Source organism: Tamandua tetradactyla, unplaced genomic scaffold (assembly GCF_023851605.1).
Source record: "Tamandua tetradactyla isolate mTamTet1 unplaced genomic scaffold, mTamTet1.pri scaffold_118_ctg1, whole genome shotgun sequence".
NCBI classification, from domain to species: Eukaryota; Metazoa; Chordata; class Mammalia; order Pilosa; family Myrmecophagidae; genus Tamandua; species Tamandua tetradactyla.
This window is the reverse complement of record NW_027518264.1, coordinates 139,132-162,902: the sequence shown is the minus strand read 5'-3', so window position 1 is coordinate 162,902 and position 23,771 is coordinate 139,132. Positions and strand designations below refer to the sequence as shown.

Genomic DNA, 23,771 nt, shown 5'->3' with positions numbered 1-23,771 from the left:
TTGATCAATATGTTTATCTTTATGTCAGGTCCAGTCTGTTTTCATCATTGAATTTTGCAATGAGCTTTAAAGTTAGGAAGTTTGTGTCTCCCAACTTCTTTCTTCTTTTTCAAGATGTTTTTGGCTATTCTGTGCCTCTTAGTCTTCCAACTGAATTGGATAATTTCATTGTCTTCTTCTTCAACATCAGCTGTTAATATTTTGATCAAGATTGCCTTGAATTTGTAAATCAATTTTGGTAGAAGTGACTTCTTAACAATCTTTATTCTTCTAATACATGAACATGGAATGTCCCTCAATTTATTTAGTGCTTCTCTGATTCCATTTAGCAATATTTTGTTGTTTTCCAAATACAGGTCCTTTATATACTTAGTTAATTTATTCCATGATATTGATTCTTTTAGTTGCCATTGTAAATGGAGTATTTTTAGTCTTGATTTCCCCTTCACAATGCTCAGTACTAGTGTATAAATACACTGCTGATATTTGCAAGATGCTCTTATATCTCATCACTTTGATGGACTCATTTATTAGCTCTGGTAGTTTTGTTGATTTTTTGAAAATTTATATAAATGGGATCATATTATCTGCAAAGAGTGAATGTTTTAATTCTTCCTTTACAATATGGATTCCTTTTATTTCCTAATATATCTAGTAGAACTTTAAGCATGATGTTGAACAACAGTAGTGGATGTGGGCATCATTGCACTGTTAAAACTTTAGAGGGAAAGCTTTCAGCTTTTCACCATTATGTATGATGTTTATGTGGGTTTATCATATATGCCCTTTTTCATGTTGAGGAGCTTTTTTATTCTTATTTTTGGAAGTATTTTACTGAAGCATATTTGGTTTTGTCAAATGCTTTCTGTGCATTAACTGATATGATCATGTGAATTTTTGCCTCCGAATTTTACATGTATTATATTGTTTTTCTGGTATTGAGCTAAACCTTGTATTTCTCAGAGAAAACCCACTTGGTTGTGGTATATAATTCTTTTAATATACTGTTGGATTTGACTAGAAAGTATTTTGTTGAGGATTTCTGAATCTATAGTCATTAGATAAATTGGTTTATAATTATTTTTTTCTTGTAGCATCTTTACCTGGCTTCGGTCTTAGGATGATGCTCGAATAGTAGAATGAATTAGTTAGTGTTCTTCAATTTTTCGAAGAGTTTGAGCTCAACTGATACTAAATACGTCATGGAATGATTGGTTGCATCCACCTATGAAACCATCTGGTCCTGGTATTTACCTAGTGGGGAGGATTTTGATGATAGACTCAATATCTCTTCTTGTAACTGATCTGTTGAGGTATTCTGCTTCTTCTCGAGTCAGGGTAGGATTCATATAATTTTAGGAATTTGCCCATTTTATCTAAGGTAACTAATTCTTTGGCATGCAATTGTTCTAATATGCTCTTATGCTCCTGTGGATTTGTGTGGAGTCAGTAATAATGTCACCCCTCTCATTTCTGAGTTTATTTATTTGCATCTTCTCTGTTATTGATTTTTCAGTCTAATGAAGTTTGTTAATTTTAATGATCCTCTCAAAGAAGCAACTTTTGCTTTTATTGAGTCTCTATTGTTTTTGGTTCTCTATTTCATTTACTTCTGCCCTAATCTTTGTTTCTTTCCTTCTGCTTGCTTTGAGATTAATTTGCTATCATTTCTCTAGTTTCTTCAAGGTGTTTCATTAGATGTTTATTTTAGTACTTTCCTACTTTTTATTGTGAGTGTTTATGACCACAATTTTCCTTCCTAGCACTGCCTTCACTACATTCAATAAGTTTTGATGTGTTATGTTATCATTTTTATTTGTCTTGAAATATTTACTGATTTCTCTTGCAATTTCTTCTTTGACCCATTTATTTTTTATTGTTTCTAAAACAGAAGAAATTAACGTCACTAGTAAAGAAAAAGTGTACAGTATGAAAAATAACTTTATGATTTAATTCAATAGAAATTAAGAAATTTCATTTTAGAGTTTTGGAATGCTCACTCTAAGTGTGGATAAACAAATATAAATATAATAATTTTAAAATAAATTTCCTTCTCACTGTTTATAATTCAAATGCAAATATTTAGGGTCAGTACAAAAAAATAAACAAGTCCAATAGTGGGAAAAGTTTCCCCAACTTGATGAAATACTGGAGAATGTCTACAAAACTGACAGGTAACCCAATCATCGCTCATAATATAAACACATACATTCTTTCAAAATATAACAGTAAAAGATGGACAGGAATTCTTGCATGTAAGAGCTAGTCATAAATGAATAAAAATGTAGACTGTGATGAAGACATATATTAAATGAAAGAAGTCAAAGTAAACACATTTCATAATGGGCTACAGTATGGAGTCAATAGAAACTGTGTGATGAGATGGAGATGAAATATAGTACAAAGAACATACCTACCCTCTTGACCTTGACGAGATGTTACAAATTTTTTAATACTTCCAAATCATTCAAGTGTCCATTCACTCAAAAATATTTTCTACAAAAAATATTATACAAATTATCAACCAAACAAATGTAGTGATTTAAGTCCTTAGTGCCTTTAGGATGTGTGAATGCTCTACTCAGGCTTTCTATCTGAATCTCTTAAAGAGCCAACAAAAGTGGATGTTATACATCTTCAATGCCACTTTAATACATAAAAGTATTCATTGTCATGTGAAAGCAGGCTTGTCATTTCCCAGCTCTTCGTCTCTGTGGACAGATCTGCTTAGTGCTGCAGTTCAGTGTTAGGCATCTCTTTGTTTCCACACTAAAACATGTTATCAATAGCTCTGTTAGCAAGAAAATCAACTATCCACTCACCAGCCATTTGTCTTCCTTTTACTCAATAATGCAGTGTTTTAAAGAGATGTTATTAATTGGTTCCTCTTAAATCCCAGTAGCAGCAATGGGCTTGGTGTTGGCCCAGGTATTAAAGGGAGAAGAATGGACAATTGAACAAAAAAATTCTTTCTTTCTTTATGCTTAATTTCTAGCAAAGCATAGATAGAAAAACAAAGACAAATCCTGTAGAAAACAAAATCTCTTTAATACAAATGAAGTAGTAACTCAAATTATAAATTACAAATCTACCCTCTCATATTGGATCATTGTGCCATTTTGAAAAGATGTATGTACCCTAGAAAGGTCATGTTTTAATACTAATCTCATTTTGTAAAGGCAGCCATTTCTTCTAATTCTTTTGTGGTACTTTGTGTCAGAAATTTTAATTAGATTATCTTCATAGAGATATGACTCAAGAGTGGGTGTTAAACTGGATTAGGTGGAGACATGTCTCTACCCATTCCAGGTGGGTCTTGATTACTGGAACCCTATAGAAGAGAAAACATTTGGGGGAAACCTGGAGACTCAGAGAGAGAAAGAAGAATGACAGAATGCCAAAGAACCATGAAGCAGAGTCCAATTGCCAGTGACTTTTGGAAATGAAGAAGAAAAATGCTTCCCATGGAGCTGGAGAGGAAGGTAGCAGATCATGCCATGTTCATCATGTGCCCTTCCAAACAATAAAGAAACCCTCACTATGTTCACCATTCTGCCTTTCTATTTGAGAAAAGAACTCTGAAATTCATTGGCCTTCTTGAATCAAAGTATCTTTGCCAGGATGTTTTAGATTGGACATTTCTATAGACTTGTTTTAATTGGGACATTTTCTCAGCCTAAAAACTGTGAACATGCAACTTATTAAATTCTCCTTTCAAAAAACCATTGATTTTCTGGTATATCACTTTCTGGCAGCTAGAAAATTAGAACAATCATATATCAAAGCAAAACATTGATTGATGTTCAACATCTCATCTGATATATCCAAAAATTCAGTAATATTAAAGATAGAATGGAATCCACAAGTATAGAAGAAATTTACACATGAAAGCAGTACATCTGAAAGGTGAATAAAATTAAACCAATACTATAGGATAATTTTTGCCTCATTTTGTGGAAAATACCACTTATACAATGTACATACTTACCTTATGAAGTTAAAACAAATACAATGAAAATATCATTTGAAGAAAGACATAGGGATTAATTAAGAGGGAGAAAGTAAACTATTTTATATCTATAAAAAATAGAAGAAGTACTAATATACAGACAACTTGCCAAAATAGTGCTGTCTGCAGTAAAGATAGTATTCCATCCCTGCATATATCTCTGCACAGTCCATTACAGAAACCACTGCCTACATGTATATAATGAGATCTTTAAATTTGACTGGCACTATTGAGGAGCTTTAATTTTAGTTTTAATTGATTGTGTTAGCATCAATGTAAATTTAATAGGAAATTGAAGCCAGTACTTATGGTATTGCACAGCACAGATCTAGAATCTTGGATGGGGACTGTTAAAACTGGTGTTTCTGAGGAGCTGAACTTTTAGTTTTGTCTGATTTTTTTAAAGTCAATATAAATATAACACCAATTCAAATCTAGGGCTTGCAGTATTGCACAGTACAGGCATAGAATCTTGGAGGGGACAGTTAAAATTACTGAAACAGATTCAAAGCTCAAATGGTAAGAAGACTCATTAAAAATAGGAAATGTAGATAATGAGGTAAAAGTTGCTTTGATACAACAAATGTCTGAATATAAGCAGGGCTTATGAAAGTATAGGTGAATGTGGTATGCTCACAACTTACTGCTTAGAGAACTCAGATGGTCCTCCAAAATTTAAGACACAGGTCAACCAATTTCTCAAAAAGATTTCGGAGGAAAGCACTTTGCTCTTCTCTCTAGTTTCCCCACTTTCCAACTTATTTTCATCATACATAAACCTTTATTTTGAATTCTGTTTAAAAACAGTTAATAATTCTAAGAAAGGCTATATTCCAGGGGTCACACCCTGATTACAAATATAATAAACCCAGTTAGGGCTTCATTCTGTAGATGCACATTCTTCATCTTGATAGGCTTTGCCAGAAAATTACAAAATTAGAACCCCTATATGATGTTGGCTAATATGGATATAAGGCACTGGGAATTGAATCTGGGCCTCGGGCATGGCAGGCAAGAATTCTGCCACTGAGCCACCATCACACCACCGTGAGTTAACTTTTGTAAAGGGTGTAAAGTAAGGTTGTTTTTCATTCTTTTGACTATTGATATCCAGTTATTCTACACTAATTTATTGAAAATAATATTCTGTCCCAGTTAAGTATATTTGGGTACATTGTTCAAGAGTAGCTAACCATAGATTTGGTGGTCTTTTTCTACATTCTCAATTATTTTCCATTTGCCAATACTTCTATCTTTGTGCCAGTACCATGCTGATTTGACCCTTGTGTCTTGATAATAAGCATTAAAATCAGGAACTGTTAATCCTCCTACTTCATTGTTTTTGTGGGATTTTTAGCTGATGAAGATCTCTTTCTCTTCCAATTTGTATTTGACAAATAGCTTTTCCAAGTCTTCAAAATAGGTTGTTGGAATTCTTGCTATTTCATTGAAGCTGTAGATCAATTTGGGTAGAATTGACATTTTAACTACATTTAACCTTCCCATCTATCAATAGTGAATGTCTTTCAACTGATTTAAATCCTTTCTAATTTATTTTAGCAATATTAGGTAGTTTTATGTATACAAGTCTTTTCCATATAGGGTTAAGTTTATTCATAGGTACTTGATTATTTTAGTTACTATTTAGAATGAATTTTTTTCCTTTATTGTCTCCTCAGGTCAAGACTTGTGTATAGAAACATATCTGATTTTTGCACATTAATATTGCATCCTGCCACTTTTCTGATTTTGTTTATTAGCTCAAGAAGCATTGTCATAGATTTCTCAGGATTTTCCAAATATAGCATCATGTCATCTGAAAATAATGAAAGGTTTGCTTCTTCCTTCCTCACTTGGATAGTTTCTACTTATTTTTCCTGCCTTATTTCTCTAAATAGAACTTCTCGTGCAATGTTGAATAATGGTGCAGTGGGCATCTTTGTCTCATTCCCAATCTTAGGAAGAAGGATTCAGTCTTTTACCTTTGAGTATGATTCTGGCTATGGGTTTTTTACATGTGCCCTTTATCTTATTGAGGAAGTTTTATTTGATTCCTAACTTTTGAAATGTTTTTATCAGAAAAAGATAGTGAATTCTGTCCAATGATTCTTCAGCATCAATCTAGATGATTAAGTAAGTTTTACCTCTCAATTTGTTGATATGCTGTTTTACGTTAATTGATTTTCTTGTGTTGACCCAAACTCACATTCTGGTGTAATTCTCACTTGATTGTGGTGTATAATTCTTTAAATGTGTCATTGGATTCAATTTGCTAATATTTGCTGATATATTGCATCTCTATTCTTTATGGAGATTGGCCTCTAATTTTCTTTTCTTATACATTCTTTATGCAGTTTTGGTATTAGAGTGATGTTATCTTCATTTTTTGGAAGAGTTTTAGTAGGATTTGTTTTTGTTCTTTTTGTAATATTTGATAAAATTCCTCTGTGAAGCCTTCTGGCCTTGGAGTTTTCTTTGTAAGATTTTTGGTGGCTGATTTAATCTCTATAATTATGCTTCATTCGTTGAGATCTATTCTTTCTCAATCACTGTAACTTGTTCATGTCCATCTAGGAATTTAGCCATTTCCTCTAAGCTGCTTAATTTGTTGGCTATTTGTTCATAGTATCCTCATGATTTTTATTTTACTTCTTCAGGGCCCATTGTAAGGACCCTACATCATTTCTGATTTTGTTTATTTGCATCCTGTTTTTTTTCTTTGTCAGCCTAGCTAAGCGCCCATTGATTTTATTGATTTTCTCAAAGGACCAATTTTTTGTTTCATTGATTCTTTGTATTCTGTTTTTTTTCTCTCCAATTCATTTAATTCTTCAATCTTTGTTACCTCTATTCCTCTATTTGTTTGGTGATTGTTTTGCTGTTCTTTCTCTAGTTCCTCCAGTTGAGCATTTATATCCTTAAATTCCCTCTTTCTTTTTAAAAATGGGCATTTAGTACAAACAATTTCCCTCTAAGCACTACCTTTGCCATGTTCCATATATTCTGATCTGTTGTATTCTATTTACGTTCATCTCTAGGTACTTACCAATTTCTCTAGTATTTTCTTCTTTGGCCTACTAGTTATTTAAATGTACATTAATTAATCTTCATGTATTTGTGAAAGTTATGCTTCTTTAGAGGTTATTGATTTCCTGCTTCACTCCATTTTAATCAGAGAAATAATTTCAATCTTCCTAAATTTATAAGTACCTGTTCTTCATCCAGCATATTATCTATCATTGAAAAGATCACTGTATCTGTAGAGAAGAATGCATTTTCTGCTGTTTTGTCATGTAATGATCTATATATGTTTCTTAGACCTAATTATTTTATCAAGATGTTTAAATTCATGATTTTCTGGCTGATCCTCTGTCGGATTGTTCTTTCTATAAAGGAGAGTGCTGTATTGACTTCTCCCACTATTATTGTTGAAAAGTCCATTACTCCCTTCAGTTTTTTCAACGTTTGCTTTGTGTACATTAGAGTTGCATAATTGGCTGCATAAACATTTATGATTGCTATTTCTTCTTGTGGAATTGTCCCTTTTATTAATATGTAGTGTCCTTTTTGTGTCTTATGATGTCTTTAGATTTAAAGTCTATTTGGTCTGATAGTAGTGAAAATATTCCAGCTTTATTTGGCCTACAACTTTCATGGAAAACTTTTTCCATCCTTTCACTTCAATCTGTTTGCTTCCCTGGGTCTAAGATGAGTCTCTTATAAACAGTATATAGATGGGTCATATTCTTAATCCATTCTGCTGATCTATATCTTATAATTGGTGAATTTAGCCTGTTAATATTCAAAGTTGTTACTCTAAAGTACTTCTTGTGTCTACCATCTTATCCTTTGATTTATATTTGTCAAATCTTTACATTCTTTTCCCTCTTTCTCTTATTATCCTTTAAGTTTCCCTTACTGGTACTCTTCAATTCTGTGCCCCTCTCCAGTCCTCCAACCCCCATCTTTATTTTCACCTAATGAAGTCCCTTTAGTATTTCTTCTAGGGTTGTCTCTTGTTGAGAATTTCTCTCAGAATTTGTCATTGAAAATTTGATCACTCCCTTGCTTTTTTCAAGGGCAATTTGGCTGGTTACAGAATTCTGGGATGGAAGTCTTTCTCTTTGCAGATGTTAAATATATCAAAGACCCATCTTCTCTCCTCCTTGTCTATTGTTGAATAGTCCACAGTCTTATGCAATTTCCCTTTTATGTGGTGAGTTGCTTTCCGCTTGCTCCTTTTGACATTTTCTCCTCCTCTTCAACATTTGACAGATTGATTAGTATGTGTCTGAGGGTAGGCTTATTTGGATTTATTCTATTTGGGTCCTGTTAATTTTCTTTGATTTGCATACTTATATCTTTTATAAGGATTGGGAATATTTCCCCCATTACTTCTGCAGTCTTCTTAGCTCTTTTTCTTTTCTTCTTCTTTTGTGATACTGATGATTCTATTACTTGTGCTGTACATGTTCATTATTTCTCTGAGATCCAATTTGAGTTTGTACATCTGATTTGCCATTTTTCTTTTGTGCATTTAGATTCAATTCTCTGTCCTCTAGTTCTCTTATTCTTTCTTCTACCTCTTCAAATCTGCTATTGTGCATCTATAGTATATTTTTAATTTGGTCTACCATCTCTTTAATCTCTGTGATATCTGTTGTATTTTCTACTCATTGTTTCAAATTCTTCTTTATGCCCTTCTAGTTTCCTCTTGATATCCTATATGCCATTACCCAACCCACTGTATTTCTTCAGGAGAGTTGTATGAACATCATTGATTAGTTGTTCCAAAGTCTGTTTCACCTATGGTATTTCAATTTTGTCGTTTGGATGGACTGTATCTGTCTGTATCTTCATAAGCTTGGTGATTTTCTGTTGATTTTGAGTCATTTAACTGTCTTGATATAGTTACCATGGAAGTTGATTTCCCTCAGAAGTATGAGGTTTTTCATTTGCTTGAATTTGTGTTGAAGTTCTCCTTTAGCTTTTGGTTTATCAGTATTTCCTGGCCAAATCAAGTCCCAAACCTCAGGCAGGGATGCCACTCTTGTGGATCTCTGACACTAGACAGTGTGCCAGACTGCACTTTCTGTTTCTTACCAGCAGATGGTGCTCTTGGGCCTCATCTTTCCCACAGGACTGCCTCTCCCCAACTACAGCATCTCTGTGAGACAGATGGAGACCCGGTGCAATTCCAGCCAAGTCCCTTCATCCTGGTGTGAGCATTAAGCTTCTAACCCCATAGCTGGTGGTTAGGCAGTGTGCACTTCATTGAAGATTCTTCTTGTGGGCCTGATTAGGCTGGTGTTCTCCAGGTCCTTCCTTGGAATTACCTGGGGTTGTGGAACTGGTTATGGCAGCTGCTAGTGTATACAGTCAATCAGAAATGCATGCTAGCTAGGCTTGTCAATGATACAAGCTTTCTGGCCCAATGGGCAGGAAATGGAGGCACAGGGACTTGGGCTGTGGTTTAGGTTGTGGCATGGGCATAGTGTGTGAGTGTGGGTGCAAGGGTCATGGGACAGTGTGGCACAAGTGGGGTGCAATGCATGGTTTTTGGGGATTTGGGTCATGAGGCAGGGGTTGGATGGGCCTATGGTGGTGTTCAGGGCATGGGGTGGGGCCCAGCCACAGGATGTGCCCTAGGATTATGCATGGTGAGGTTTGGTGTCTGGGTGTGTGGGATGTTGGCCAGAGAGTCAGGGATGGTTGGTTGGGTGAAGTGCATACAGGACTCAAGGATTGTGGACAGTGTGTGGCATGTTGGATGTAGAGGGAAGGCATTGCAGGAGATAGGCTGCAGGGGCAGTGTACATATTTGGTGGTATGTGGCCACAGGGTAGGTGGGGCTTGAGTTTGTTGGTCACAGGAGGCCAGGATTCAGGTACGCAGTTATGTATATGCTACAGTGTGCACTGGTGTAGGCATAGGCAGTGTATTAGTTTGAAAGATGCTGGAATGCAGTATACCAAAAATGGAATGGATTTTTCAAGGAATAATTTAATAAATTACATGTTTACAGTTCTAAGAGAGTGAAAGTATCCAAATTAAGACACCAACAGGAAGTTACCTTCACTCAAGAAGGCTAATGGGTCTAGAACATCTCTGTCAGCTGGGAAGTCATGTGACTGGCATCTGTTGATCCCTTGCTTTGGGGCTCTGTTGTTTTAGCCTCCATTCCTTTGGGGGTTCCTCACTTTTATTCTCTGTGGCTGGCTTTCATCTCTTGGCTTCCCTCAGCTCTCTCCAGTTCTGATTTGCTTAACATCATATGGTGATGTGTACTGGGCTCAATATATCTCCAAACATCTGTGACTATGTTCTCCAAATGTCTGCTTCTGTGTCAGTTGTGCTCTGAAGTTTCTGTTGGCTCTCTCTCTGAAGGCTCTGACTCTCCAAAATGTTTGCTCATTTAAAGGATCCCAGTAAAATAATCAAGACCCACCTGTTATTTCTGTAATAACATGGGAGTTAATTCTCTAATCAAAAAGTTACACCACATTACTTCCCTAACCACAGGGAATAGGTCTATCTCTCTCTCCAAATTTTCTCAAGCACTTGTATCTCTCAGTTCATTTTTAAGCAGTTTTATTCACACAACGCAGAACACAACTTAAGACTGAATCAGGATTATAACATGGGTTTTCTGGGGTAAATAATTCCTTCAAACTAGCAGAGGTGGGTTGAGTGAATTGGTGGTGGAGTGTGGAGGTTGGGGTGCAGGACATGGGATGTCACTTTTGGGCCATCTTCATCCATTACAAAACATGAACATTGCCATGATAAACACCAATGTGCAAATGTCCACTCATGTCCATGCTCTTAGGTCCCCAAAGTATACATCTAAATACAGGGTTGCAGGCATGGCAACTCACACCTAGCTTCCTGTGGAGTCACTGCTCTCTAGATTGATTGCACCACATTACTTCCTAACTGCAGGGAATAGGTCCATCTCTCCCTCCAAATTTTCTCCAGCATTTGCATCTCTTAGTTCATTTTTAACCAGTTTTATTCACACATCATACAACACAACCTAAGTAAAATTCAATTGTTTCTATTATAATCACATGTCCTTGGTCTTACCAGCACAATCTAAGAGTTTCCATTTCCTTTGCAAAGTAACCTGTACCCCTCCCTCATATCCCCTGATTATTGACATTTAGCTTTGTCATATTGCTGTTGTTACATTCAATGGATGGATGTTACAATTTTACTGTTAACTAGAGGATTCATTTCAATTGACTGTATTTTTCACCACGTGGCATCCCGTTTAAACACCTCTCAATATGGACATTCATTTGTTATCTTGCATATTCATGTATCTGTCCATTTAATCACCATCATTGCCCACTCTAGGCAATGGTAGACTATACTTTCCCAGTTCTTACTCCTCTATCTTTTCTTCTGGTGTCATTCATGACAACAGCCCTCCTCCCTCAACCATACTCACACTCAGTTTTGTTCAGAGTACTTACAGTATTGTGCTACCACCAAATAGTACTGTGCTATCAATTTCTGGATTGTTACAATCAGTCCTATTGAACATTCTTTACTCCTTCTGCATCAAATGCCAAATCTCTACCCTCTTTCTTTCTCCTGATAACCTGTGTTCTTAAATTTAACCCTCAAAGTAAACTCATTAATATTAATTCCTGTTAATAAGACCATACAGTATTTGTATTTTTGTATATGGCTAGTTTCACTTAGCATATGTCATCCAGGTTCATCCACATTGTTGCAGTTTCATGACTTTAGTCTGTCCTTTAGCTGCATAAAATATCCATCATGTGTATGTACACATTTGTTTAGACCACTTGTCCATTGATGGACATTTGGGCTGTTTCCATCTCTTGACAACCACTAATTATGCCACTACAAACATTGGTGTGAAAATGTGGAATGGGATTGCTGGATCATATAACAATTCTATACTTTGCTTCCTTAGGAACAGCCAATATGCTTTTGAGTGTTTACATCATTCAATGTTCCCACCCACATGAATAAGTGTGCTTCTTTCCCTACATTGACTCTAGCATTTGCAGTTTTCTGTTTTTTTGATAATAGGTGATATGGTTTGGATATGCATTATCTTAATAGCAAGTGAAGTTGAGCATGTTTTATACATTTTTAAAGCCATTTGTATTTTCCCTTCTGAAAAAATGTCTATCCATGTTTTTGTCCATTTTTTAATTGGGTTCCTTGTTTTTTGTTGTTGTTGAGTTGTAGTGTTTAATTTTGAAGAAATTCCATTTAGCTATTTCTTTTTTCATTGCTCATGATTTTGGGCAAAAGTTCTACAAAACCACCTCCTATAACAAAATCTGTAAGATATTTCCCTACATTTTTTCCTAAACATTTATGGTCTTATCTTTAATTTTTAGAGTTTTGATACTTAATTTTTGTATAAGGTGTGAGATAGGAAGTCCTCATTCATATTTGTTTATGGATATCCAGTTTTCCAAGAACCATTTAATGAAGTGGCTGTTCTCTTCCATTTGAATTGGCTTGACAGCCTTATGAAAGATCAATTGTATATAGATGGTAGAGTCTATTTCTGAATTCTCAATTCAATTCCATTGGTTAGTATATCTGTGTTTATGCCAGTGTCATGCTGTTTTGAACACTGTACCTTGTAATATGCTTAAAAGTCAGGTAGTATGAAACCTCCCACTTCATTCCTCCCTTTCAAGATACTGTCCCTTATAAATAAATTTGGTTTATGTTTCTTTTATGTCAGGAAAGCATGTTGTTGTGATTTTAATCAGTACTGCATTGAAAGTATAAATTAATTAGGGTAGAATTTATATCTTAACTATGTTTAGTCTTCCAATCCATGAACACAGTGTGTCCTTCCATTTATTTAGATTTTTTCTGATTTATTTTAGAAATTTCTTGTCATTTTCCTTTGTTTAGTTCTTTTGGGGGTTTGGTCAAATTTCTTCATAGATATTTTATTGTTTTTGGGTATTGTTAATGGAATTTTTTTCTTGATTCCTCCTAAGATAGCTTACTACAAATGTATAGAAACACTACCAATTTTGAGGTGCTGATCTTGTTCCCTGCTACTTTGCTGCACTCATTTATTTACTCTAATAGCTTTGCTGTAGATTTTTCAGGAATTTTGACATATATTATCATGAAATCTGCAAACAGTGAAAGTTTTACTTCTTCCTTTACAATTCATATATCTTTTATTTATTTTTCTAATTATTGTAGGCAGAATTTCCAGCACAATGTTCAATAACAATGGTGATAGTAGGCATCCTTGTCTTGTTCTTGGTCTCAGAGGGAAAACTTTCAGCCTTTTCTAACTGAGTATGATGTTAGCTGGGGTTTTTCATATATTCCCTTTATCATGTTTCATAAGTTCTCTTTTATTCCTATCCTTTTAACTATTTTTCCCAAGAAAGTATGTTAAATTTTATCAAATGCATTTTTTACATCAATCAAGATGATCATATGCTTTTTCTGCATTGATTTTTTTGATGTGACATATTACATTAATTGTTTTTCTTCTGTTGAACCACTCTTACATACCTGCAATAAATCCCACTTTGTGGTGGAGTATAATTATTTTAATGGTCTGCTGGATTTGTGAGTATTTTTGTTGATGATTTTTGAATCCACATTTATTAAATAAGTTGATCTTTAATTTTCTCTTCTTGTAGTGTCACTTTATGGCTTTGGTATGGGTGATGTTGGCTTCATAGAATAAGATACTTAGTTTTCCTCCTCTTCAAATTTTTGAAGTGTTTTAACAGAACTGGTACTCAATCTTTCTTAAATGCTTGGTAGAATTCACATGTGAAGCCAACTGGTCCTGGACTCTTTTTTTCTGGAGTGTGTTCCAGTTTGAAAGCTACTGGAATGCAATATATCAGAAATGGAATGACTCTTAAAAATGGGAATTTATTAAGTTTCAAGTTTACAGTTCTAAAACAGTGAAAATGTGCAATTAAAAACAAGGCATTAGAAATGTCCAATCTAAGGTATCCAGGGAAAGATACTTTGTTTCAAGAAGGCCAATGATGTTTTGTGCTTCTTTCCCAACTGGAAAGGCACATGGTAAACATGGTGACATCTGCTTTCTCTCAAGACTTCTTGTTTCATGAAGCTCTGCCAGGGGCATTTTTCTTCTTCATCTCCAAAAGCTGCATGGAATCTCCTGGCTCTCATGGCTCTTAAGCCTTTTCCAAAATGGTCCCCTCATACCTTAAACAATTGGTCTGCTCTCACAAGATTGGATTAAAAATAAAAGGACATGGCTTTTCTGGGGTACATAACAGTTTCAAACTAGTAAACTAGCTAAAGGTCCAACAATTCTTTTTTTTTATTTTCTCAAAGGACCATCTTCTGGTTTAGTTGATTCTCACAATTCTTTTCATGGTCCCAATTCCTTTTATTTCTCCCTAACTCTTTGTTCTTTCTTTCCTTCTGTTTGCTTTGGAGTTAGTTTCTGTTCTTTTTATAGTTTCTCCAGGTAAGCATTTAATGCCTTAATTTTTGCTCTTTCTTCTTTTCAATATATGCATTTAGGACATTATATTTCCCTCTCAGCCCTGACTTTGCTGCATCTTATGAGTTTTGAAATGCTGTGTCTTAATTTTCCCTTTCCTTGAGATATTTACTGATTTCTCATGTAATTTTTTCCTTGACCCACTTGTCATTTAATAATATGTTGTTTAGCCTTCATATATTCATGAATGTCCAAGGTTTCCACCTGTTAATGATTTTCAACTTCATTCCATTAACATCTGAGAAAGTGTTTTCTATAATTTCAATCTTTTGAAATTTATTGAAACTTATTTTCAAACTTAATATGTAATCTAGCCTGAAGAATGATCCGTATGCAATTGAGAGAAATATGTATCCTTCTGTTGTGAGGTATAATGTTCTGTAAATGTTTCTTATTTAGGTCAATTACTGTATTATTCAAAATCACTGTTTCCTTATTTTCAGTCTAGACATTCAATCCATTCATGAGAGCAGTGTATTGAAAATTCCAACTATTTTGTAAAGGGTCTTACTTCTCCTTCCAATATTATCAGTGCATGCCTCATGTATTTGGTGTCACTCTGGTTCAGTGCATAGATATTTATAATTTTTATCATGAATTCTTGATGAATTATTCCTATAATTAATGTGCAGTGTCTTTTTTACCACTTTCAATTGTTTTTCATTTGAAGACTAATGTATAATGTGTTAAAATTGTTATCTGTGCTCTTTACTAGTTTTTGATTGGGTGAAATATCTTTTTCATTCTTTCACTTTCAATCTGTTTCTGTCCTTGGGTCTAAACTGATTCCCTTGTGGAGAGCATATGGTTTGGTCATGTTTTGCAATCCATTTTTAAAGTCTATATCTTTTGATTGGGGACTTTAATCCATTAACATTTAATGTTATTACAGTAAAGCCAGTACTTTCTGCTAACATCCTGTCTTTGGGATTTTAGAGGTCATAAGTTTTTTTCTCTTTTTACCCTTACAGATAGATTTCATTCTCCATTCTTCTCCTGACATGCCTCTCCTGTGTTTTCCTAACTGTTTGTAATGCTACATTTAGTATTTCTCATAGCACTGGTCCTTTAGCCACAACCTCTTCAAGTAACTGTTTGTCTGAAAATATTTTAAATTCTTCATCAATTTTGAATGACAGTTTTGTTGTGAATGGAATTCTGGTTGACCATTTTTCTCTTTCATAATCTTAAATAGATCATATCATTGCTGTCTTATCTGCATGGCTTCTACTGAGATATCTGCATATAATCTCATCATGCTTACCCTGTATATGATGGGTCAATTTTCTCTTCCTAATTTCAGATTCTGTTTGTCCTTTACTTTTGACAATCTAACTAGTAAGTGTCTTTGTGGAGATTTATGTGGATATAATCTTTTAGGGTATGCTGCTTTCTTGGATCTGCAATTTTATGTCTTTCATAAGAGATGAAGTTTTCAGTGAGTATTTCATCCATTAATTCTTCTGTCCCTTTCTTTCTCTTCTCCTTCTGAGACACCCCTAACACATATATTCCTGTGCTTCATGTTGTCATTTAATTGACAATAAAATGAAATACAATGATTAACAACTAAACAGTAAATAACACTTATTATACCTAAATCACACACCAATTAACAGGTAATCAGGCTTCATAAACTTAATTTCATTAAATTAATAAAATCAGTTTAATTTAATAAAAAATTTTTGGATTACTTATTTTCTAGAAGTGTAATCAAAAAACAAATTGAAGTTAGGCCTTGAACCACATCCACAGCAGTACTCAAAAACAGAAAGGTATAGATGTCATAGCAAAAGCAAGGTAATTTTTAAAGATGGATCCATGTCTCCTTCCCAGCTCCAGGGGAGTCAAAGCTCTATTCTGACTTCCTGATCCAATTTTACTGGATGACCCACTCAGCCTGTCTGATTTCCAGACTTGGAACTGGAAACATTTTCTCTATTTGTATCTTATTAAGGCACCAAGGTTCTTGTTCGTGGGCAAACAGAAAAAATTGGTTGCAAAGATGCTAGACTAAAAGAATGTAGCAGCCACAAGAGGCTTGATTACAATGCTCACTCATCATAGTAGTATTCCAGAATTTGGGGCACTTAGATGTCCTCTCCTCTTAGGAACTTTCTGGGGTTGCCAAATTGATACCGTGAAATTGTTGAGTTCATTGATTAATTTGTTCAAATTGTCAAAACTTTCTTGAGATAGGCAGTATTTCAGAAGACAAAGAATTTATTGCCAGGCATGTAACAGGAGATCAGATGACCTATAAGTCTAAAAATACATCTCCCTGAACTTCAATACCCCAGATCTCTGTATAGTACTAAATCATGGGCTAGTTTTATGATAGTGAGCAAAATAACAAAATGACTCAAGATGTCAAGTTTACTGGTGGTCTAATTATTGAGCATGAACAGGTTGAATACATGCTTGGTCACAAATTGTGTAAGAAAATAGTTGCCTTGATATTATGACTGGCATGATTTTTAGTATTATAATGAGGTATAGGTCACTTATAGGTAAAATTGAAGCTACTCTACATGTCAGGTGGGCCAATTTTGCTTAGATCCAGCTTCATCTACCAAGATTGTTTTAGAATTGTATTGGGTTAGATTTGGGCAGTCAAGGCTCTTCAGTAATAAATATTAAGGGATACCTTTAGTGATCATAAAACTCAAAAATTGAAAAACAAGATAAATGGGCACAAGTGAGTATCAGCCACACGGTTTTTACAATCACAATATAAAGGCAATACTGCATTTTCAGTCCTAGGTCTGAATGTCTTCACACCACTTCTGTGAGAAGTAGCAGTGAGAGATCGGCTCCCTGAATGGGGGAAGACTAAAGACTGGGACAACTGAGGGTATACTTCAACACATATAAATTAGAGGACACATACCCATATTGAGGCAGACTTTTGCTGAAAAAAAGAGAGAAATTGTACCTGCAGTCAGCCTGACCTGATGAGGTGCAGCCTGTGCTCTGAAGGCACACAGCTATGAGGATGGTAATGTCACTGAATAGGGAGGTAAAAGGGTAGTGTAGTGGTAGAATTCTCACCTGCCATTTGGGAGACCAGGGTTCATTTCCTACCCCATGCACTCTCCCCAGAACAAACAAACAAGCAAACAAATGAAAAACCAAACAAAAACAAAAATTCAACAAATGGTGCTGCAATAAGGGGATACTGACATGGGAAAAGAATGAAATGTGACCCTGTCATACAGCATATAAAGAAAAAAAGTTATTGAACAATGCCGTCCAATGAGCAGAGCATAAAATGCAAAAGAATTGAATGAATTTTTGAAAGACTACCCCCAACATTATTTTAGGCTGACTGGAACAGGTCTATACCCACTGCATGGGAACCCAATACTGTTTTGACTGAAAAGCATGGATGACCCAACTATTAATGCAGTGACCTTAAACAAACCTAGGTCTTGAGGATGATGATAAACAGAGCAACAATGGGAGAAAGCAGGCTTCTTTTTCCCACAGAGACATTGCTGTAGTGCTCAGTGTCTGCTCCCATCCCTGAGGCCAAACACTGTACATGCTGGTTCTGGAAGTGACTGTATAGAAGAACAAAACTGAAACTGGTTGGCAAGAGAGATGAACAGATGGAGATCAAACCTGACCAATAGAAAAATTCCAAACAAAAGAAATAAAGTGACCTCTATAATAAACAAAACATGAAAATCAGATACACTGACACCAGCAAAAAGTCACAACTTATAGCAGTAAAAATGAAGATCTGTCCCAACCAAAGGAACAAGCTAACCCCTCAACTGAGAGTCATGAATTGAAATAAATATTTAATGATGCTAGAACATATCTTCTAAATCAATTCAATGAGTTGAAGGAAAATATGAAAAAAAAATGAAGGTTATAAAGAAAACACAAGGTGCCATACTGAAGAACTTGAATGCTTGAAAAAACTTATGGCAGAACTTATGGTAATGAAAGAAAACATACAAGTGATTAAAAGCAAAATGAGAACATATAGCAGCAGATTTTAAGAGGTAGAAGAAAAGAATAGTGAATCAGAAAACAGGATATCTGAAATTGTATACAACAAAAAAGATAGGGAAAAATTTGAGCAGACTCTTAGGAAACAGAATGACAATATGAAGTGCATGAATATACATGCTATGAGTGTTTCATAAGGAGAAGAGAGAGGGAAGTGGGCAGAAATAAAAATGGAGGAGATAATCAATGAAATTTTCCCAACTCTTATAATTGACCTAATACTACTGGTCCAAGAAGTGCAGCATACCCTAAACAGAATAGATCTAAATAGACCTATGCCTAGACACTTAATAATCAGATGGATAAAAGTAAAGACAGAGAATTCTGAAAACAGCAGGAGAAAAGCACATACATTTTCCCTTTCACATACAAGAAAATCTTGGTACAACCAAGTGCAGCTCTCTCAGCAGAAAGCATGGAGGCAAAAAGGCAATGGGACAATATATTTAATACACTGAAAGAAAAATGTTATCAATCAAGAGTTATGTATCTGGTTTCCACTTTGATATCATTTATATTACTTGCTGAAGAGGTTAAAATTACAGAATTGATCTGTCATTACTGGAGGTAAGAGCTGATGAGAGTTTGACATCTCTCATGTAGCAGCATCAAGGGATTATATGGAGTGATGGAACTTTTCTGTATCCTGATTTTTGTGGTAGTATTTGGTGAATACTCATGGAAAAGTGCACAAAAACGAAGTATATTTTACTTAGTTAGGAGTAGCCTAGAAATAATGGAACAAAACCAATAAAGTTGTAGGTGTTTCAAATATTTTTCATGCTCTCTTGCCTCTTGGTAAACTTTAACTTACTTTCAATCTTTATGAATTTCTTATTCTTGACATTTCATAAAAATAGAATCATACAATAATAGTTCTTTTGTTTCTGGCTTATCTTACTCAACAAAATGTTTCAGCATATACTGTTGTGGCATCAAAATTCAGTTCTGATATTTTGTACAACAAGGATAAACATCAAAACATCCATAAAATTTGAAATAAAATTAATTAATTAATAATAATATGGTGATAAGGCATAATAATATCAGAAATATCTACCATAAAAAATAATCCAAAATACATGCTAAGGACAGATTATTTTTATTTTATAGATATCAAAATATCTGCTTGTCTTGCATGTGTGATAAAACATGTTTTGTGTTGGCTTATGTTGGCTTGAAACTCTTGTGTACTCAAAATATCCATGTTCTTTAATCCTCATTCAATACTGGTGGGGGAATCATTTAGTTAGATTGTTTCCATTGAAATGTGACCCATCCGGTAAGGGTGGAACCTTTTATTTAGATGTCTTCCATGGAAATTTATCTCTACTCTTTCAAGGTGTGATTACATACTGGAGTCTGCTAAGAGGGAAGACTTTTGGAGAAAGCTTCAGAACCCAGACAGTCAGAAACCTTTTGAAATGGAGAAAGAAAACAACCTCAAGGAATAGGTTTGAAATGAGAAGCCACAGACCCCAGCTGATGTTAGCCATGGGCTTTCTAACCTGACACAAGTGTGGCAGATCCATTGGCCTTTCCTGAATCAAGGTAATTTTCTCTGGATGCTTCAGTTTAGATATTTTTAGAGCATTAGAACTGTAAACTTGCTACTAAATTTCCTTTTTAAGTAGTTTATACATTCCATTTCTCATATATTGCATTCTTTTTTTTTTTTTTTTTTTTTTAGGGAGGAAGGGAAGGAAAGACAGAGAAGGAAGGAAGGATGGAAGGGAGGAAGAAAGGGAAACATTTTTAAACATTTTCTTGTTTTATTATATTTTGTTTGTTTGTTTGTTTTTTACATGGGCTGGGGCCGGGAATCGAACCGGGGTCCTCCGGCACGGCAGGCAAGCACTCTTGCCCGCTGAGCCACCGCGGCCCGCCATATATTGCATTCTTGCAGCTTTAACAAACTAAAACAGATTTGGTGCCAAGGAAGTGGGGGCACTACTGCACTTTGCAAATAGCAAACATTTGTAAATGTTTTTAATGTATAAGAAAAATATTCCCAAAGAATTGTGAACAGTTTGAAAGAGAGGACCTATAATGCCTGTTCTAGTTTGCTAGCTGTTGGAATGCAACACACCAGAGATGGATCGGCTTTTAATAAAAGGGAATTTATTTTGTTAGTTCTTCAGAGGAAAGGCAGCTAACTTTCCACTGAGGTTCTTTCTTATGTGGGAAGGCACAGGATGGTCTCTGTTGGTCTTCCCTCCAGGCCTCTGGGTTCCAAGTACTTCCCCTGGGGTGATTTCTTTCTGTATCTCCCAAGGCCTGGGCTGAGCTGTGAGTGCTGAGATGAGGTATGCTGAGATGCTTGGGCTGTGCTACATTGGGATCTCTCATTTAAGCACCAGCCAATTAAGTTAAACGTCATTTATTGCAGCAGGCATACCTCGTAACCAACTGCAGATGTAAATCAGCAACAGATGAGGTTCACATATCATTGGCTCATGTCCACAGAAACAGAACTAGGTGCCTTCACCTGGCCAAGTTGACAGCTGAATCTAACTACCACAATGCCTTAAAGAGAATGTTGGTAGAATTGTGGACTCCAAGGATGATTCTGATAAGACCTTAGACAGAAATGATGCTTGTGTTATTGCAAACTTATACACTTATGCAGATTTTTAAAATGCCTAAAATTTTTAATTTTCTGCCTCAGAATCATTTACATTTTTGATTGAATGCATGCCTCTATTATGATTTCACTACCTAAAATAAAACAGCATTTGTATTAAACAGATACATTGAAAAATATGTTGAGCACTTTACATAAGTACTATGAAATCCTTCAGAATTAGCATTTTTGTCAACTTTGTCTAAATAATGAAATTACCATCATTTTGAAAAGTTAATAAAATATTATATTTATCTCAATATTTTGATTTACATTTATTTTATCACAATTACCTGGGGTTTTGCTGAATTGTGATTTTATTTTTTTGATTTATTGAATGATTTCATTTTTTCCATTTTTATAAATGGATAAGAAATTTCATGTTAACTATTTTATGCCTTCCCAATATATTTTTAGAACTGTACACAAACAAATGCAATAAACGGATTTTTCTATATGCCAGAAGACCATATAATAAAGATATAATAAAATTGCTATAATTTGAATTAAGACTTTGTGCCACATACTTAAAAATTTTTTTAATAAATGAAAAATGTGAAAACACTTTGTTAAAAATGTTTTAACAAAAAATAAATGTGGAAATGATAATTGACCACACAGATCTGAAAGACAAATATGTGGAACTTGAATAAATTGAAGCAGTTTATTGATTAAACAGAAGACTAAAAAATGAAGATACTAGATAGAAGATGAAAACATAAATAGACCTGAAAAACACTGAATAGTGCACAGAGAAATAAATGAAGTTTCATACACATACACACACTTACACACATGTGCAAAATTTAACATACAGCAAGTTAATTATTATGGAGAATAGAGAATAAAAAGAAAAAATGGCTGACATTTCCTTAAAACTATAAAACATGTGAATCCATGTGTTCAGAAACAGAAAAACATTTCAATTAAGATATAGTAAAAGGAATAAATATCTGGTGTTTGGACATTTTTGTTTACCCTTCAAAGCTACCTTTTGTCTTTCTCAAGTCTTCTTTGTTACCTGGAGTCTAAACAAATTGGACTGCAACAAAGAGCTTTCTGCTTTTGGTTTTGTTGAATATGCCCAAGAGGTAAGTACTGGTTTGAAACTGTAATGTACAGAAGAGAAGCCATGTTCTTCTAATCATGATTCAATCTTGCAGGACAGACCTATTGTTTAGAGTGGAAACTTTGATTAGGCTGTTTCTTTGGAGATTTAATCCACTCAGTTGTGACTGTAAGCATTTGATTAGATTATTTCCATGGGGTTGTGACTCCACACATGCAATGTGGACCTTAGTTTACTAGAATCCTCAGAAGAGCCAACACAAGGAAAGATTTTTGGAGGAAGACCAGACACAAACATTTAGAGATGCTGGGAGTGCTGACACAGATGCTTGGAAAGTCATTAGAAACCAGATCCCAAAAAATATTGCCAGGTACTTTCCCTGAGATCCTAAGCAACTCAGAACTTGGAGAAAGCCAATACTGAGAATCTAAGAGAGATCCTCCAGATGCTTGGAGAGGAAGCCATTGAAATCAGAAGCACAATGCAATGAACCATTGTCCGGCGCCGTCTCGCTCAGCTTCTGGTCCCCGGCCGGCGGAGGGAACAGGAGGGAGAGAGAGACAGACGCAGACAAACCGACTCAAGTGACAGACATGGGTTCGAGACACGCTGCAGTTGTGAGCACAGACCTTTACTGGAGCTAAGCTTGCAAGCTCTGTTACAAATTCCGCGCGGGACAGAATACCCCGCGGGGGAACAACCTCTATGCGGCCGTCAGGTACGGCTCCCTATGGGTCGTCTCCCCCCACCCTGTCCGGGTAACCTCTTATATACTGTGCCCAAACCCAATAGGTTAGTGCCACGTATACAGAGGTGATTGGAAGATAGGGTTGGTGGGCGCGTGCGTCATTTGCGGAAGCAGGATGTGAGCGCCATCTTGGCTCACTCGATGGGTGGGGGGAACTCTAGAGCAGGCTGCAGCGTGTCCACTAGGCCCAACCCGGGAGGCGGCTCTCCACATCTCCCCCTTTTTTATTTATTTTCACCCAGTGTCTCCATTGATGAGTGAGCTCCCGTGGACCTGAGCGGCCCACTACTTGTTTTGGTGCTTTGGGGAGTCTGGACTAGGCTTGCTAGGCACCAACCAGAATGCCTCCTCATATAGAGACCGGAGAGTCTGTGAACTGGAAACCACATAACTCTCCCTGCAGTGCTTCGCCTCGCAACTGGGCCAGGAGGGGGTTCGGAGAGCGGTGACCAGAGTCGAGGGTGTCATTAGATATCTCTGTGCAATGGCTTAAGTCTAGTCTGGCCAGGACCGCGACTTTGCCTAGAGACCCTCTCAAGACTAAAATTATGACTACTGGTGCCACCTTTTACACCCGGGACACAGCCATGGGCTTTGCTGCAGCTTTTGCTTTCGAGCGCCCCTTCCTGAGTGGCCGGGCGGCGTCACGGTTGTTACTAGGAGCATCAGGACTGAGAGACATAGCTAACATCGTCGTGACACGCAATTGCTGCTGCGCCTGAAATAGGCGTTCCAACAAGCACTTGAAAATGATCAAGCCCACTAATAACCCCACAGCTAGGA

The 23,771-nt window shown here is 35.7% G+C and overlaps 1 long non-coding RNA gene across 2 annotated transcripts in view; it reads left to right on the top strand.

Moving 5' to 3' along the window:
• Positions 1-4,982: 4,982 nt before the first annotated feature.
• LOC143673084 (uncharacterized) overlaps positions 4,983-23,771 on the top strand; it is a 29,666-nt gene continuing 10,877 nt past the window's right edge. The window contains exons 1-2 of one of the 2 annotated variants that reach the window (XR_013170187.1): positions 4,983-5,056; positions 19,891-20,099. This is a non-coding gene — a long non-coding RNA (uncharacterized LOC143673084). Of the gene's footprint in view, positions 5,057-15,938; positions 17,383-19,890; positions 20,100-23,771 lie in introns of those variants that run through there. The other variant, XR_013170188.1, reaches the window with a different exon arrangement.